Consider the following 18,111-nt stretch of genomic DNA (forward strand, 5'->3'; position numbering starts at 1 on the left):
TAGTTAATTAAAGGTTTTAATTCTCTGCTCTTTTTGTACTTTGGCAATGAAAAGGAGAAATGAAACAACTTATCAGGGTAGGGAAGCAGAGCTGAGGCTATGACTTACTGCTTGGTGCTCTAATAAATAGGAGAGGTACAGTCTGTGCTGAACACAAACAGCACTTCATGGCCTTCTGGCACATTTCTATTTTATATATTTTTTTCTTTTAAATTAAAATCATAATACTTGACAAATTACTTGATTATTTAACTGTTAACATATATAATTTTATCCATAAACATAATCAAAAAAGAAAACAAAGTGCTCCCCATTCCCTTCAGGATCATTCCTGTTTCCAAAACCTTAAAACCTCTTCTGGAGGCAGTTTGCCACTTCCCTTAGAAAACACATATACAAGGAACTGTCTCCAAATCCCCTCAAATTCATTCGTTTTTGCTATACCTCTTCTTACTTTAAGATTACATGTCAGTTTATCATTAATAGCATTCTGGCACATTTCTAACATTTTTTCTCTCCGTACCAATGTATATTGGTTGGTCACCCAAAAAAAGAGGATGCTGTTTCACATAAATCTTGCATATGCAAACTTGTATGGATATATGCAAATTTAGATATAATGCCTGTAATTTAAATTGATCCTGTGTGCCTGCTGAGTCTGCTGTCCAGATACTGTTGACAAGTAACATCGAGGCCCCTGTTCTCCTGTCCTAAGGTTCTTTGACTTTCACCCCAGCTTGGACTGCACAGCCTTTCAAATTGAGGACACCATTCAGATAGAGGACGCTTCTTTTCCTGCAGTTCTTTGTAATGCAGGTACCTGGCATCCCTACAATGTATGTGTGCATGTAATTCTGTGTACCGGACTCTATCCATCTACTTGTCAACCGAGGATAACGCAAAACACTTCTGAAGGATTGGGCACTAGCCTACAAAAGAATGTGCCACAATAAATCAGGTAGTAATTCCAGGGGCCTTGCTAGACCTGCCGGATAAGCCGGCAGGGAGGAGGGGCGATGGTGCGCGCTAGAGGTAGCGCGCGCTGTTGCCGGCTTCCAGATGCACGACGCAACGGGACAACGGGAAGCCCCGTAGCGTCGGCCATTTTTTTTTTAAAGGCACCATGTGCCTCCAGAACCACCGGAGAAGGTAGGTGGGTTTTTTACAAAAATAAAGCCCCCCCCACTCTCCCTGCCCCTGATTCCCCCTCTGCCTGCTCACTCGTCCTCCCCCCATCCACCATCCCCAATCCCGCCCCCGATCTTCTCCCCCCCTGCCAGGCCCGATCCCCATCTTTCCCCCCCTTGCCAGGCCCGATCCCCGTCTTCCCCCCCCTTGCCAGGCCCGATCCCCTTCTTTCCCCCCCTTGCCAGGCCCAATGTCTGGCTTCCCCCCCTTGCTATCGCCGATGTCCGGCTTCCCCCTGTAAGGGAATGGTGGGGGTTAACTGGGATCCGGGGCTGAAGTTGTTTTAATTGCGTTTTATGGTTTCATAGGAGATAAGGATGCCAGGCCAGCTGTCTGGGGGAGAAGAGACCGGAGCCAGGCCAGCCATATCTGTTACTGGCCTTGAGTGATTAAGCATCCCGGTCGAAAGGTGTGAAGACATGGCAAGAATCAAAGCTGGAGGGGGGGGGGAAGTGAAAAGAAGGTATAAAAAAGCCCCCTGTGAAAGCAACAGGGCGGTTGTCAGCTGGGAGCAGAACGTGGGTGACGTAAGAATTATTAGAGTTAGTTTTATATTGCCTGTATTGGGTTCTTATACTACGCATGCTTTTTATTGAAATTTTGCCCTGTTTACCCCATGTAATCCTACCCTTAACCTAAATAAAAAGGTCTTAAACCTCACGTTGTGAGCTGTGAGTGTCTGTGCCTGGGGATCCGTGCTAAATCCAGTAAAAGCCAGCAGAGCGCTGGGGTGCACTCTCCTTTACATGGTGGGCAGTACTGGGATTCGACACGGATCCGGAAGGGCAAGACGCTGGTAGGAAAAAAGGGGATAGAGACGAGGCATAAGTACGAACCCAGTGATGGGCAATATCGAGTTAGCAGCTGACAATGTCACAGGACCAGGGAGCAGCTGCTCCAGGGGTTGAGTTGTTGGAGGCAAGTCCTCGGGAAGGGGTCGAAGGGAACCCCATTGCAGCCACAATTGAATGGGTGGTGGAAGGGACGCCAGGCTCGGAAGAAAGAGCCAGGAGGAGGCACGTCGCACAGCTCTGGACACCCGGGGAAGGGCAAGGAGAAGCGTGGGGTGACGTCCGGCCAAGGATCCCATACCCCCAAGGGTGGAGGGCGGAAACAGCCCTGGTGTTGAAGTGAAGGGAGAAGGCAGAGAGGCGAAGATTCACCGAATGTATACTGAAGCCTGGAGTTAGTGACACACCATTTGCGGTTGGCAAAGCTGAAAGAAGAGAGGGAGGACGGCCGCGAGCAGCCACCGTCAAGGCCGTCAGGGCCCCGTTTTGACAGACGGGCTTTTCCCACGTTCCAGGAGGGAGACGATGTGGGGGCTTTTTTGGCGGTCTTTGATGACACTTGTGATGAATTGGGGGTCCCACCCGCCCAAAAGATGAACTTGCTGCGCCCACAAGTCTCCGGGACTTTGAGGGAGTTGATGGCTACGCTCCCTCGGGAGCTGCGACTTGATTATGAACACTTTAAGAAGGTGGTGAAGGCGCAATATGCCCTCTCTGCAGAACATTGTCGTCAGAAGTTTAGGCAACTGACTAGAAATCCGAGAGAGACATTCACAGCATTCACCACCCGTATGCTGACGGCAATGGAAGCCTGGCTGGAGGCGGAGGGAGCCCATGTCCTTAAAACCGTCAAGGACTTGATGGCCAGAGAACAACTTTATCGACAATTCCCGGAAAAGTACGATGCTTGGGTGGGAGAGAAAAACCCCAAAACTCTGATGGCTGCTGCAGAAATGGCTGACCGGCTGCACGCTTTCAAGCGGAAGGGCTTCGGAGGGAGCCGAGTTGTGGAGAAGGGGCCGGAAAGACGACCAGGAGGAACGACGGCCGAAAAAAAGGCACACTGGCCGGGGAAGGATCGGAAGGAGAGGGGAGCGCCCGCTTGGGAGTGGCAGCGGCCGCTGCCTTACCTGCGAGTGGGGGGTGCTTCTACTGTAAGGAGGCGGGCCACCTGAAGAGGGATTGCCTGAAGCTGGTGGCCAAGCAGTCGGGGACGAGCGGCTCTTTGGCACCTTGGGCGTTGGTGCGGGCGGCGGCGGCGGCGCCTCCACCGCCGGCATCTCCAATGTCGAATTCGAGCGACGACAGTGAGGGGGAAACCGCTGATCTAGAGTGGGAGTACATGAGCGCTGGACCGGCGGGAGCACCGAAGGAGACAGCAGATCCGGGGAAGCAGCAGCCAACTAAAGACGTCGCAATGCGCTTGGTGACCCCCGCGCAGCTCCAGTGGAGTCAGAAGAAATTCTGTGAGTGTGTTGTGGTCAATGGGAGGAAGGTGCGGGCTCAGAGGGACTTGGGTGCGGACTTAAGTAGCATATTTATGGGCCTCCTTAAGCCGGGACAGAAGCTGGAGGGTCGAACTGTGACAGTTACTCCTAATGGAGCGCCTCCCTTTGAAGTCCCGCTGGCCCGCATAAACATTGAATACCGGGGGTGGAAGGGAGAGCTGACCATCCTTCCGCACATGGAAGGCCCAGCTTTTCTGTTGGGGAATGATTTGTGTTTCAAAGCCACTCAACTACAAGTGGTTACTCGGGGGGGAAGCCGCAAGGCGGAGGGGGAGGCTAGAGGAGGAAAAAGAAGAAACCCCGCCCAGAGGACAAAGTGAGGCAAGAGGGGAAGAAGGAACCCCCGTGCATGAAGGATTTGACACCCCTGAGTTCCGCCAAGAATTACAGCAGGACACCACGTTGCAAGGGTGTCGGGATGCGGCTGAGGTTGCGGCCGACGGAAGGGGGAAACCGGGTGTAGCTGTGTTTGTATGGGAAAGGGGCTTACTGTATTGGATTTTTGTGCCCAAAGGTGAAGGAGGGGTGGAAAGGAAGCAGCTAGTAGTGCCCCAATCTTTTTGTGCGAAGGTGCTGGAAGCGGCTCATGAGTTGGTGTGTGTGTGTGTGGCATTTAGGTATTCGGCGGACCTTGGGTCATGTAAGCCGAGACTTTTATTGGCCGGGGGTGGCAAGTGAGGTGCAGGAATTTTGCACCACCTGTGAAACCTGCCAACGCATAGGATTTCCCAGGGACCACCCTAAAGCCCCTCTCCGCCTGTCCCCCATCACCGAAACCCCGTTTGAGAAAATGGGGGTGGATATTTTAGGGCCCTTCAGCCTGGCGACGCGTTCAGGGAAGAAGTACATCTTAACCCTGGTGGATTATGCTACCCGGTTCGCAGAAGCAGTGCCCCTGTCAACAATTTCAGCCCGTCAGCTGGCTAGGGCCATGATGACGATTTTTACGCGCTTGGGGGTGCCCCGGGTCTTAGTCCATGACTTGGGAGGGGGATTTATGTCCCAGCTTCTGAAAGAATTGTGGAAGTTGGCTGGAGTTCAGCAGTGCACCTCCGCAGCATACCATCATGGAAATGGGTTAGTGGAACGGTTTAACCAAACTCCAGGGAAAATGCTGAAAGTGTATGCGGTTCAGCATGCTTCAGATTGGGATCAAGCATTACCCTATCTCCTGTTCGCAGCACGCGATGCGAAGAGCGATAGTTTGGGATTCTGGGCGAATGAATTGGTGTTTGGGCGGGAGATCAGGGGCCCTCTGAAGCTGCTGAGGGAGGTGTGGGAAGGACAGACCAGTCCCACCCCTATTTCGGTAGTAGCGTATATGCAGGATTTACAAAACCTGTTGAGAGAGGTGGGGGAGGCTGCACAAGAGAACTTAGCTCAAGCCCAATGAGTTCAAAAGGGGTGGTACGACCGAAAAGCAAGGCAGCACGTGTTCCAGGAGGGGGACAAAGTGTTAGTGTTGAAACCTTTGAAGCTGGAAAAGTTAGCCATGAGGTGGGAAGGCCCTCTAGTGGTGGAAAATAAATTGAATGAAGTTAACTATTTGTTGAAAGATCCGAAAGCCCAACATTGCTCAAAAGTTTACCATGTGAACATGATGAAACCGTTCCAGGAGAGGGCTGTCCGTGTGTGTCAGGTCGAAGGGGAGGCCCCCCTGGAAGTGGAGTCTGGGATTGATGTGCTAGCAGGCTACCGGGGAAGGGAAGGGCTGTCTGAGATTCAGATGCCCGAAGAACTGTCCACCAGGCAGCAAGAGCAACTCAAACGATGCCTGGGGGAGTTTGAAAGTTTGTTTTCAGGGTTGCCGGGGCGAACTACGCTGACTAGGCATTCCATTTCCACCAGGAACCACCCACCCATCCAGGCTCCTCCCCATAGGCTGTATGGCAAGCAGCTAGGAGTAGTAAACAAGGAGATTGAAGAAATGTTGGCTATGGGAGTTATAAAAAAGAGCCAGAGCCCCTGGTCCTCCCCCATGGTACTCATGGCCAAGAAAGATAACAGTATTACAGGAATCACAGTCGTGATTCCTGTTGTTAAGGCCGATGAGTAAGTTGAGCATTCTACCATTATAATTTATTAGCGGGGGGGGGAAGGGGAATTTAGGGTCCTAAAATGAAAAATATTTCAGGAATCTTTCTGAAACGCGGTACTGCCAGAAAGAAATGCTGGCTTTACATTCCCTGCGCATTTCAGGGAGATTCCTGAAATATTGAGGTCTGGGTGGGAGTTTAAAGCAGAAAAAGGGAGAGAAAGTCTGTCTGTCACAATCTGCTTTGTTTTGCTCGGGGGTGGCGACTTTTTTTTTGCGCACTCGCAGCGCAAAAGGGGAAGCCTCCCGGCGTAATCTAAAAACAGGATTAAATTCCCCTATCTATCCGATTGATGGAATGGCCTTTCTTTTTTTAAAAGACCGTTCCATCAATTTTTAATTAATTTTTTAAAATCCCATGTTTCTCAATGGGGAATCTGATAAGCTCACGCATGCGCGTGAGCTTCAGAATCCCCAGAGAGAGACGGAGAGCAGGGAGAGCGCGGCTGGCGCTCATCCCTGACCGGTCAGGTAAGTGGGGTGAGGGGAGCTTGCCTGGAGCCGCTGCTGCATTCGTGCAGCAGCGGGCCCAGGCGTAGCGGGAGGGGGGAAATTGGGGGGGGGAAGTCGTCCCCCACCCCCCGGTTTCACCTTGTCCGTCGGCTGCAGGCCCGGGTCTGCAGCCGACTTGGGCGGAGGGGGGGGGAGGAGAGGGGGGCCCGCTTCGCTGGGGTGGGGGTGCAGGGGGACCTTCCCTAACCTCGCCGCCGCTCAAACTGCAGCGGCGGCGAGGGCAGGGAAGCAGCGCGCCGCTGGTGTGTGTATGTGTGAGTGTGTGTGTGTGTGATTGATTACCTGGTCTCCGCTGCTGCCAACTGCGGCAGTGGCCGGAGGCTAGGCAATCAATCACACACACACACACACAGACAGACAGACAGACAGACAGACAGACAGACAGACACACACACACACACACACCCACACCCACCCACCCACCCACCAGCGGCGATTCCCGGCTGCAAGCCCGGGTTTCAAATGAGCGCCAGGCCCGCTCAGTTGAAATCCGGGCTTGTAGACGACTTGAGAGGAGAGCAGGGACTTACCTTGCCTTCTTCCTCGTGGTTCCTCATGGCTGGTCTGGCCGGAAATGTACTTCCCTGCCGGAAGTGACGTCACTGTGACGTCACTTCCGGCAGGGAAGTACATTTCCGGCCAGACCAGCCATGAGGAACCACGAGGAAGAAGGCAAGGTAAGTCCCTGCTCTCCCCCGGCGCGCGCGTGAGGGGGGGGGCGGCTACCCTGGCGGCGGCAGCGGCGGAGGCAGCAGCAGCGGCTACCCTGGCGGCGGCGGCGGCGGCGGCGGCTGTAGATCAGGGTAGGCCAAGCCGCCCCGCCCCGCCCCGGTGGGGTTTGGGGCCTTCTCTGCCCCGCCGCCACTGCCTCCGCGGCGGCGGCAGCGGCGGCTGGGTCAGAGAAGGCCCCAAACCCCACCGGCGCGAGGCGGCGCGGCCTTCCGTAACCCAGCCACCGCCGCCTCCGCGGAGGCAGTGGCGGCGGGGCAGAGAAGGCCCCAAACCCCACCGGGGCGGGGCGGCTTGGCCTACCCTGATCTACAGCCGCCGCCGCCGCCGCCAGGGTAGCCGCTGCCGCTGCCTCCGCCGCCGCCGCCAGGGTAGCCGCCCCCCCCCCCACGCGCGCGCCGGGGGAGAGCAGGGACTTACCTTGTGTCGCTGAGATGATGATGATGATGATGATGATTTATTGCATTTTTATACCGCCCGATAGCTGAAGCTCCCTGGGCAGTTCACAAAAGGTACTATACCTGTACTGAGTACTATACCCCTACTGAGTGTAAATGCAGGCATGCTATCTGTAGTGACTCTGGCCTGTTAAGTTCCTGAGCAGTTTTGGCTGCTAACAGTACCAGCATCTTCATGTGTTTTCCATAACCTTAGATCAGTTCTGTCTATCTTTTTTTTTTTTTTAATGTAGTCTTGTGGTACTTGGTATTTCATTCACTACAAGTGATGGCTGTCTAGAGTCTATTGTGAAGTATAATATGGCTACTCTGCTATATATAGTCTAGTGTGTTTTGTCTGACTCATTTAAAGCATCTTTACAGAATTCTCTTGGACTGAGACTCTGATTCCTTTTTAATAAATATGAGAATATTTATTTATTTCATTTCTATACTGCCTAATAGCCAAAGCTCTCTGAACAGATTGAAAGCAGATGTGGAATTGTATTGCAATGTGCTGAAATGCATGACTTCCTTTTTTGAAATTATGAACCCTGAAGTGCTGGATCATTAATGGAAAGAAATTTTATTACTGTCTGCTTGTTTTTATGCTCCAGAAATGCAGCTGCAAAGGTTGTCATTGTGAGATTGATTCAAGAATTCTTTAAGGTGAAGCTGTTGGATTTTAACACAAAAACTTTACACATTTTGTTCATTTGTCCTTGCTTATGTAAAGTAACTGGTTTAGGCTAAAAGTTACAGTTTAAAAATTATATTGTTGATTTGAAAATTGGCTTTCATATTCTTTTGATAAAAAACAATTTTCCAATTCAGATCTGCTTTTCTGTGGTTAACAACATTACTTGACTCCGTATTTTTATTTCTGTAAAAACTGAGCTGTGTTGCTTTTTAAGGACTTGATATTTTAGTTAATCCATGCTTCTTTACCAGTTTGATGTCATGCTTCTTGATTTGACTTCATTCTTTATTTTTCCTGGCCACTATCTGTGTATGGGTCCCAGGATCTCTTTAGCCATGTTGTCAACCTTGGGAGGGGACATAGGTCAGTGTCAGGATATATGCTTTATATATCTGTTATTCCAGGATCAATTCTTGGTCTTTCTGTTTAAGTGATACCTGATAGCTGGAGATGATCCCTGCCTGAATCATTGGAAAGCTCTTTCTAGGCTTTTACACACAGACACAACGTTCTCCTCATGAGGAGTTATTTGTCATAGACAGAGTGGGGAAAATATTGTCCAAAAATATGTATCCAAAACCAAGTCCATCCTTTTGCAGCCACAGTGATTTATAATCTTGAGATAAATTAATCATCCCAGATGTTGTTCCTCTTTTGTAATTTTTCCAGCTAAGTTCTAGATAATGATATCTAATTATAATAGTGAAAAAGCATGTGCTACAATGTTATCATACAATAGCATCTCTTCACTGATGTTCCATTTAGAAGCAGTCTATTGAATACTAGTGAGGTGTGATATATTTTGGTAGAGATATTTGATAAACCTCTGGGTAATTGAATGTGACCATTGTCTAACAGCAGGTATAGGCAGACTTCAGGCTTTGTTTCTAGAGGAATCAAGGCTGGAACTATGGATAACGAATTGGTGCCAGGGGAAAAATAGTGGCTGTGTTTGGACAACACGCTAATCAACAGTTGTTTTCCATTTGTTCATAACCCCAACTTTGTTGATTAGCATGTCATCTGAACTCAGCCAGGGACTGTGTGTGCCTATTGTGGAATCAGATGCAAAATGGTGGTTTAAGGATGGAGCTACTTAAGACACTCATGAGCCATACACTCATGATCACAAGGTGATTTTAGATTGTAAGCCATATGGCAGATTGTCTTGTTTTGTTTTACTCTGTACAGCACCATGAAAATTGATGGCGCTTTATAAATATTATTAATAATAATAATAATAAAGCGAAGCCCCACCCTCGTAGTCCAGCCGAGCGGCAAAAGGCGCCGCTGCCGCCCCGTGTGTGCCTGGGCCAGCGCGGCTCTCTTGTCGGTATCCACCGATTTGCATGCAAGGGCTGAACTGCAGGTTGCTGAGGCAAGTTGGGAACAGTTTCTGAGAGGGGGGGATCGGGATTTGCCTGCGACGGCGCCCCTGAACTCACCAGCCTAAAGGAAAGAGGAGGAGGAGATGAGGGAAAGGCAATTAGTGCTTATTACAAGGCTTTCGGCAATTGAACCTCACTGAGATGGGCATGTCTATCCTGTGCATTCAATGCTGTTCGATAGGATCTACTCTCAAGCCTGCCTAAGATTGCTGCCTTAAAACTGCAATTCTTTGCCTATTCACCTGAGCTCAATGGGAGTTTTGTTTAGACGTGCATGAGATTGCACTGTAAAACAAAAACAAAAAAGTCCTGCAATTCCCAGACAAAAAACCCTGCAATGCTGGGAGTTGTAGGACTTTTTTCTGGCTAAATGTGCGTAAGATTATTAAATTGCATAATTCTACCCAACCACCAAACAATCAGAGCATAATAACCTACTCTTGTTGCTCACATAAGGCACTGGTGATCACCTCTAAAGCTCTAAATGCCTTCAGCACCTGTAGGAATATTTGGGGGGCCTAAGATCAGTCATGGAGGCCCTGCTCCCTTGTAAGCCCAAAGGTTTTTTAGGTTGGTGGCCACAAAAGACAAGGCCTTTTGTGTGGTGGCTCCATTTTGCAATACCCAGGATGTGTGCATGGCTCCTGTAAATAGGCCTTAAAGATATGGATGTTCTAGTCTGCTTTTGAAAATATGCATGTCCATCTTTATTTTATGAATTGGAGGGTTGTGGGGGGGGTGTTTTTAAACTTTCTGTTATTTTAAATACTTTATGCTGCTGTTCTAGTTAATTGCATTTTATGTTGTATTGTTTTAACATTTTATATTGTAAATTGGTATAAAAATATTTTAAATAAATAAAATTTTACTCTGTGATTCCCATTCTTGTACAACTGTGATTTCTTCCTGCTATCATTTCTGATCTCTGTTTTTATAGGAAATAAACAAGAAATACTGGCAATCTTTATAAATTATATAAGCACAAAAGATTGTGGCTTGAAGGATGTTGCAACTTTTTAAGGCTTTGGTACACTGTGACTTCAAGGAAAAGAAAAACATATTCTAGGTAATAAACACAAGGATTAAACCTCCTGTTTTGCACATGTTCCTCCAAAAGCTTTCAAAATATCTATACTTGTCTCAAAGACTGCAGTTTGCCAACTGGATTAATAAAAGCACACCCAGATTTGCCACCTTCTCTTTCACAGGACTGTTATGCCTTTATTTGTATGCCAGCAGCAGGTGTTTGGTTTTTTTTCACTACTGCATTTCCATGTTGCAAATAAGAAAGATTCATATGTTGGATTTATGTGTGTTGTGCCACTGTTAAAGGCACCAGAATTTTGCCAAAGTTGGTAACTCCAAGGTAGAGTTAGCATTTTTTTTAACCACCCCTCTAATAGCAACTTCATTTTCATACATTATGGTAATGCGATAATTCTTATCATGCTTTCTGCAGATCCAACTTCCCTTTGGAAGCATAGGGTCAGGCCAAGTATAGTAAGTTGGCAATCCTACCCTAAGGGCTTCGCCATACATCCCTAGATTGGACATGCTGGCTGAAGTAGGTAAAGTTGGAGTGCAAGAACAATTTGAATATTTTGAATTGGAGTCCAAAAACTTCCTGACTGTTAGAGTAGTAAGACAATGGAATCAGTTACCTAGGGAGGTTGTGGGCTCTCCCACACTAGAGGCCTTCAAGAGGCAGCTGGACAAGCATCTGTCGGGGATGCTTTAGGGTGGATTCTTGCACTGAGCAGGGGGTTGGACTCGATGGCCTTGTAGGCCCCTTCCAACTCTGCTATTCTATGATTCTATGTAGACAAGCACAGGTTGTTCAACCCTTGCCTACATGGCACAAGTATCGAGACCTGTTGAAAAGTTGGCATCCATAATGAGACACCAGTGATTTGAGCCGAAAAGGCAAGCAAATACTAAGCTGGAGATGAGGAAGAGAAACTGGTGAGGATGCAAAGACTGGGTCAAGCCTCGGGTTGCTTTCACAAGAAATGCTTTTTTGTGGCTAGCTTGGTTTTTTTGTTGTTCTTGGGTGCGCGTTTTCTCTTTAGACAATGCACACATGTTTATTTTAGATTAGTTTATTAAATTGATATATACTCCACATAACCAAAAGGAGTCCCAAAGCAATTTACAAACAAGGATAGAATACAATATATAATAACATTCTCATTTAAATCATACACAAGTACTAAAAAATGTCCGTTCCAAAGGTCACCCCACGCAGCATAAGAATGAACAAGAAAAATAACCCTCAAGGCAAAAACCTTCAAATTATCCTAGCAGTAAAGAAATGCCTCTGCCGGCAACTGAGAGGTTAATGAAGTTGGCACCAGCTGAGCTGTACACAGTAGTTGCTGGGGAACATCACACACATTGGGATTTAGATACAGGAATTTAGCTGGCAGTTTTGGAAAACTTTGTCCCTCCAGTTATCGTGGCATGTTTGACTCGCATCAGCCAGAGGCAATGCACTCTGCTCATGTTCAGAGAATCCTAGAATAGCAGAGTTGAAAAGGGTCCCTAAGAGGCTATCTAGTCCATCCCCCTTCTTAATGCAGGATCCACCTGGGATTCATCACAACATTGAAAGTCACAGGAGCCTTGCCTCTTTTGTATCTGGTCAAGAGGGCAGGGCTCCTGCAGCTTAAATTGTTGTTTTGAAGAGAGAATTTCACCAGGTGGTGCATGCATACAAATGACACCTGCTGAAATTCCCTTTTCTATGCAACTGTAAAAGAGGCAGGAGCCCTGTACTCCTTTGCATATGGTCACAAGGTGGGGCTGGTGACTCCGATGTCAGTGGGTTTATGAATCCGTGGGTATTTGCATAGAATTGTAGGATTTTATGTCTAACCTTGCATAGGATTGTAGGATTTATGTACCCACAGATTCATAGCCCCACCGACATTGGAGTCACCAGCCCCCTGCCCCTGTGACCATATGAAAAGGAGCACAGGGCTCCTGTATCTTTAACAGTTGCATAGAAAAGGGAATTTCAGCAGAGGGGAACCTGGTGAAGTTCCCTCTTCATCACACCAGTTAAAGGTGCAGGAGAAAAATATATTCTTTACTTAATTAACATTAAAGAATGGTTGTGCATTCTTTAATGTTAATTAAGTAAAAAATATAATTTTTTTACAGTTATATTTATAAATATAAATTTCAGCAGATATCATTTGTATATATGGAGAACCTGGTGAAATTTCCTCTTCATCACAACAGTGAAAGCTGCAGGAGCCTTGCCCTCTTTTAAATGGAGTCACTCTAGTACAGCTACTGCAGCTTTCACTGCTGTGATGAAGAGGGAATTTCACCAGGTGTTGCATGAATACAAGTGACACCTGCTGAAATTTCCTTTTCTATGCAACTGTAAAAGATGCAGGAGCCCTGTACTCCTTTGCATATGGTCACATGGTGGGGCTGGTGACTCCGATGTCAGTGGGTCTATGAATCCATGGGTATATGCATAGGATTGTAGGATTTTATGTCTAACCTTGCATAGGATTGTAGGATTTACGTACCCATGGATTCATTCAGCTTGCACTGTTGTGATGAAAAGGGAATTTCACCAGGTGTCATTTGTATATATGGAGAACCTGGTGAAATCTCCTCTTCATCACAACAGTGAAAGCTGCAGGAGCCATACTACATTGACCACATTTAAAAGAGGGCAGGGCTTTCGTCATCCTTTACAAAAAGCCATGAAATTCAATGAACAAAAAACCTACGGTTTATAAAACAACGTTAAGGCCGTACACTTTTCCACCAAGCACCAAAAAGCGGGGAAATTGGGAGTTAAGGCTCGCCAGCCTTAACGCCACATCCTCCCTAAGGAGGCAGAAAGTACCAGTGAAATTCTCATTCTGCCAAAGCAGATAAACCATGAGGACAGGATGGAGAATAGGATATGCAGAGGTGACTGTGGGGTTGTGGAAAACTGATGACGAACAACTTAGAGCCACCTACTTCTTTTTTTGTTTAGAGCCGCCCTTCCCCAACCTGGTGCCCTCCAAAGGTGTTGGACTGCAATGACGGAGCAGGTAAGAAACCCCATCCCCTCCTGCCTGGCCCTGCTGCCAGGTGAGCCCCAACCCACTTACGTGTTCCATCGTCACTGGGCCCGGGCTTGAACTGAGCACCCTGGTCCATCAGGAAACTCAATTCAAGCCTGGGCCCGGGGACGACGGAGCAGGTAAGCAACCCCCTCCTGCCTGGGCCCTTACCTGGACCCGCTGCCACTGCTGTGCAAACTGCAGCAACGGCTCCAGGCAAGCCCCCACCCCAGCCCAGCCCACTTACCTGCTCCGTTGTTGCTGGGCCCCAGCTTGAATCGAGTGCCCTGGTCCACCCGGAAGCAAGTCCGCACCTGCAGCCTTGCTTCTGGGTGGACTCAGGGGCTCCATTCAAGCACGGGTCAGGCCATGATGGAGAAGGTAAGTGGGGTGGGCTTGCCTGGAGCTGCCACCGCAACAGTTTGTGCAGTGGCAGCTCCAGGTAAGGGGCCAGGCAGGAGTGGGGTTGGCTGGAGCTGCCACACTTTGTGCAGCGGTGGCAGCAGGTCCAGGTAAGGGGCCAGGTGTGTGTGGGGTGTGTGTTCTTACCTGCTCTGTCATCGGCTGGCCCTGACTTGAATTGAGCCCCTGGGTCCACCCAGAAGCAAGGCTGCAAGTGTGGCCTTGCTTCCGGGTGCACCAGGGCGTTTAGTTCAAGCCCGGGCCCAACGACGACAGAGCAGGTAAGCGGGGTGGGGGTGGGGGGGCTTGCCTGGAGGCGCCGCCCTACGTTCCCCATCCTGTTGTCCCAGCATTCCTGACCATGGGACATACTGACTTGCAATGATGGATCATCGTAGTCCAACACCTTTGGAGGGCACCAGGTTGGGGAAGGGCTGCTCTAAACAAAAAAAGAAGTAGGTGGCTCTAAGTTGTTCGTCATCAGTTTTCCACAACCCCACAGTCACCTCTGCATATCCTATTCTCCATCCTGTCCTCATGGTTTATCTGCTTTGGCAGAATGAGAATTTCACTGGTACTTTCTGCCTCCTTAGGGAGGATGTGGCGTTAAGGCTGGCGAGCCTTAACTCCCAATTTCCCCGCTTTTTGGTGCTTGGTGGAAAAGTGTACGGCCTTAACGTTGTTTTATAAACCGTAGGTTTTTTGTTCATTGAATTAGATTCTGCATGGACTATAGAAAATTGAACAGCATATCCACGGTGGCCTCCTATCCCATGCCTCGCATGGACGATTTGATAGAAACCTGGGGAGGGCCAAATTCATCTCCACTCTAGATTTAACCAAGGGATATTGGCAGGTGCCACTAGATGCTGCTGCTGCCTTGAAGTCAGCCTTCTCCACCCCTAGGGGGCACTATCAGTTCACGGTCCTTCCATTTGGCTTGTCAAATGCTCCTGGAAGCTTCCAGAAACTTATGAATAGGGTTTTAGAGGGGCTGGGGGCCTCCTCCTGTGTTTACCTGGATGACGTCGCGGTGTTTAGTAACAATTGGGAGCAGCACTTGGAACATCTGGCCCAGGTCTTAGGACGACTGCGGGAGGCAGGGCTAACCGTAAAGGCCTCCAATTGTCAGTTCGGTAGGGGGGAAGTGACATATTTAGGGCATCGAGTGGGGCAAGGTGCTCTGAAGCCCTTGGAGGCCAAGGTAGAAGTGATTCAGCAGCGGCCTACCCCCCAAACCAAGAAGCAAGTACAGTCCTTTTTGGGTCTGGCAGGCTACTACTGGAGGTTCGTCCCCAACTTTAGTAATTTCGTCGCCCCCTTGACAGATTTGTGCCGGAAGAGGCAGCCAGTGAAGGTGCGGTGGACGGAGGCTTGCCAACAGGCATTTGATAGGCTAAAAGGAAAATTGAGGCAAGCCCCTATTCTCCGGGCACCAGACTTTGATAAGCCATTTGTAGTGCAAACGGATGCTTCAGAGGCGGGGCGGGGCACAGTTCTGCTTCAAGAGGGAGAGGGGGGGCAGATGCAGCCTGTAGCGTTTATCAATAAAAAGCTGCTGCCGCGAGAAAGAGCCCTAGCTACCATTGAAAAAGAATGTTTGGCCATCGTGTGGGCAATTGGGAAATTATGCCCATACCTATGGGGATGGCCGTTTCAGATACAAACTGATCACTCTCCACTGTGCTGGTTGTCCCGGGTGAAAAACACTAATCAGAAGTTATTGAGGTAGAGTTCGGCGCTGCAAGATTACGAGTTTACCATCGCCCATATTAAGGGCAAGGATAATGTAGTGGCTGATGGGTTGTCCCGAAGTTTTGGGAGGGAATAGAAAACAAATGAGTGGTGTGAGAAACCCCTGCCCCTGTGTGGGTGCAAAAAAGAAATAAAGTAAAAGGGGTCAATGTGTGAACCAAGGATTAAAGGAGAGTTGGGGAAGATGGAATTTTCTAGAAATTCCATCTTAAGGGGGGAGGTGTAAGGGAAGGGTAGGTGTTAACTCGGATCCGGGACTGAAGTTGTTTTAATTGTGTTTTATGGTTTCATAGGAGATAAGTATGCCAGGCCAGCTGTCTGGGGGAGAAGAGACCGGAGCCAGGCCGGCCATATCTGTTACTGGCCTTGAGTGATTAAGCATCCCAGTCAAAAGGTGTGAAGACATGGCAAGAATCAAAGCTGGGGGGGGGGGGGAAGAGCGAAAAGAAGGTATAAAAAAAGCCCCCTGTGAAAGCAACAGGGCAGTTGTCGGCTGGAAGCAGAACGTGGGTGACGTAAGAATTATTAGAGGTAGTTTTATATTGCCTGTAATGGGTGCTTATACTATGCATGCTTGTTATTGAAATTTTGCCCTGTTTACCCCATGTAATCCTACCCTTAACCTAAATAAAAAGGCCTTAAAACTCACGTTGTGAGCTGTGAGTGTCTGTGCCTGGGGATCCGTGCTAAATCCAGTAAAAGCCAGCAGAGCACTGGGGTGCACTCTCCTTTACACCCCCCCTTGCCATCGCCGATGTCCGGCTTCCCCCCACCTCTCCTGGCGGGTCCGGCCTTCCCCCTGCCCCTCTCTCCCCCCGGGATCTCCCCCGCTCGACGGGCATAGCGCTCGTATGAGCGCTGTGCCCAGTCCGTGGCTTTTCCCGGCTACTCGCAAGCGAGTAGCCGCAAAAAGCCACGGACCTTGCTAGATGTTCCGCAGGCTCAGCCTGAGGCCGGGGCTACGGAAAAGCCAGGCCATAAGCGAATTCACTTATGCCAGCTTAAGGCAGGCTTCAGCGCGGCCTGACCCCGGATTCCCCTGTGCGTCATCTGGATGCACAGGAGGGAAACCGGGCCTCACACCGCGCTAACGCCTGGTTTAGCAAGGCCCCAGGTACCACAAGTCTCTCTCTGCTTTTGCTCTATAACTGAATTGCATGGCCAGATGTCTGAAATCTGAGAACGCTGTGCTGCCCACTGACACTGAAGAGACTCTCTCCCCCGCCCCTTTCCAGGCTCGGGGGAAGAGACGGGTTCGGATATTTGTCAGCTGGTCAGACAAAACTGTTTAATTTACTCAGCCACAGGAGTTGAGCTTTACATTAGGAGAGTCCAAAAGTGTCCTCTTTGCTTAGACTCCTGAACTGGAAGCTGGTCTTGAGGTAAGTAGTAAAATACAACAGTGAAATTATTTATATACTCTGCCATTTGGGAGTAGTTTGAAATAGGGATAGTTGAACAAACACGACCATTTGCATTTTTATACAGTTGAATACACACTGAATGTCATTCACTCACCCCTTACTTCCCAGTGGAGGTGGGAAAAAGGAGACCATAGGGGAATTTAGAAGTTAAAGCAAGCTGAAATAACATTCCAGAGGGTAGGAAGCTGGGAGGAAAGTTACTGCATAGGCTGTTTAGTGTCGTATAAATGGGGTTGGGGGAAAGAGAGAGTGGTTGTATAACTCTGTTCTCCACCATTCTCTGCACTTTGCTCACTTGCAGTATAGACACAGGAAAAGAAGGTTTTGGGTGAGTAGAATCTGAAAAGACCAAAATGAATGTAAGAAGGCTGAAACTAACTGAGAAAGCAAGCAGAAAGTGGAATTTCCAAAGCCAAAAGCAAGCAGGCAGGGGCACTGAGTGGCTGGCAAGTACATGCAAATGTGGAGTGGCTGTTTGCCAGGTATGGCTAGAAAAAGAGGAGCAGAGAAATGGCTGGAAGAAATAAACAAGGTCCACCATGCTTGGATTCATTATACATCAGGGGAGTCCAATAAGAAAGACAAGCTACAGGGAGGGTTGATTTCTACCCATTATTAGCCCCAAAGCCCATACCGGCTTCAGTGCACCATAAGCTTCCATTAAGTAAAGACAAAGACTCTGAGGGTTAGGAAAGACTCCTATACCATTGCTGCATAGCAGCCAGAAGTTCAGCAGGTGACATTTTTCACCACCATTACTCTGTTAATTCCAGAGGGCAGCCTTTGTGGCTGGTTTTCTGCCAGCCTTAAAGGTGTGGATCCTCACTGCCAATAACCCTTGTGGCTGGAGAGCTTTCAATGAGAAATCATGAGACTTGGAGCTCTATCACACCTGCACATTTGCCCTGGTTTACCCTTGAATTATCCGCCCTCGTTTCCATAGTGTGTGAAAGCCTGATCAACTTACACCTTTGTGCCTTTACATTCCATTCATCTTTACACCTCTCCTCTCATGTGCACCAGCATATCGCTGTTCTTCCATTGAGATGCACATCCGCCCCAGATCTCCTTTGTACCTTCCCCTACAGTTTATTGGGTGGTGGTAGTT

General features: G+C 48.8%; 1 protein-coding gene across 3 annotated transcripts in view; it reads left to right on the forward strand.

The window, feature by feature from the left end:
• Positions 1 to 18,111, forward strand: part of LOC134397980 (glutathione S-transferase-like) — a 41,358-nt gene that overhangs the window by 8,044 nt on the left and 15,203 nt on the right. The window contains exon 1 of one of the 3 annotated variants that reach the window (XM_063125091.1): positions 16,844 to 16,961. The exons of the other annotated variants lie outside the window; for them this stretch is intronic. The gene's annotated coding sequence lies outside the window, so the exon portion shown is untranslated. Of the gene's footprint in view, positions 1 to 16,843; positions 16,962 to 18,111 lie in introns of those variants that run through there. 3 annotated transcript variants of the gene reach the window in all.

Source organism: Elgaria multicarinata, chromosome 4 (assembly GCF_023053635.1).
Source record: "Elgaria multicarinata webbii isolate HBS135686 ecotype San Diego chromosome 4, rElgMul1.1.pri, whole genome shotgun sequence".
Classification (NCBI taxonomy): Eukaryota; Metazoa; Chordata; class Lepidosauria; order Squamata; family Anguidae; genus Elgaria; species Elgaria multicarinata.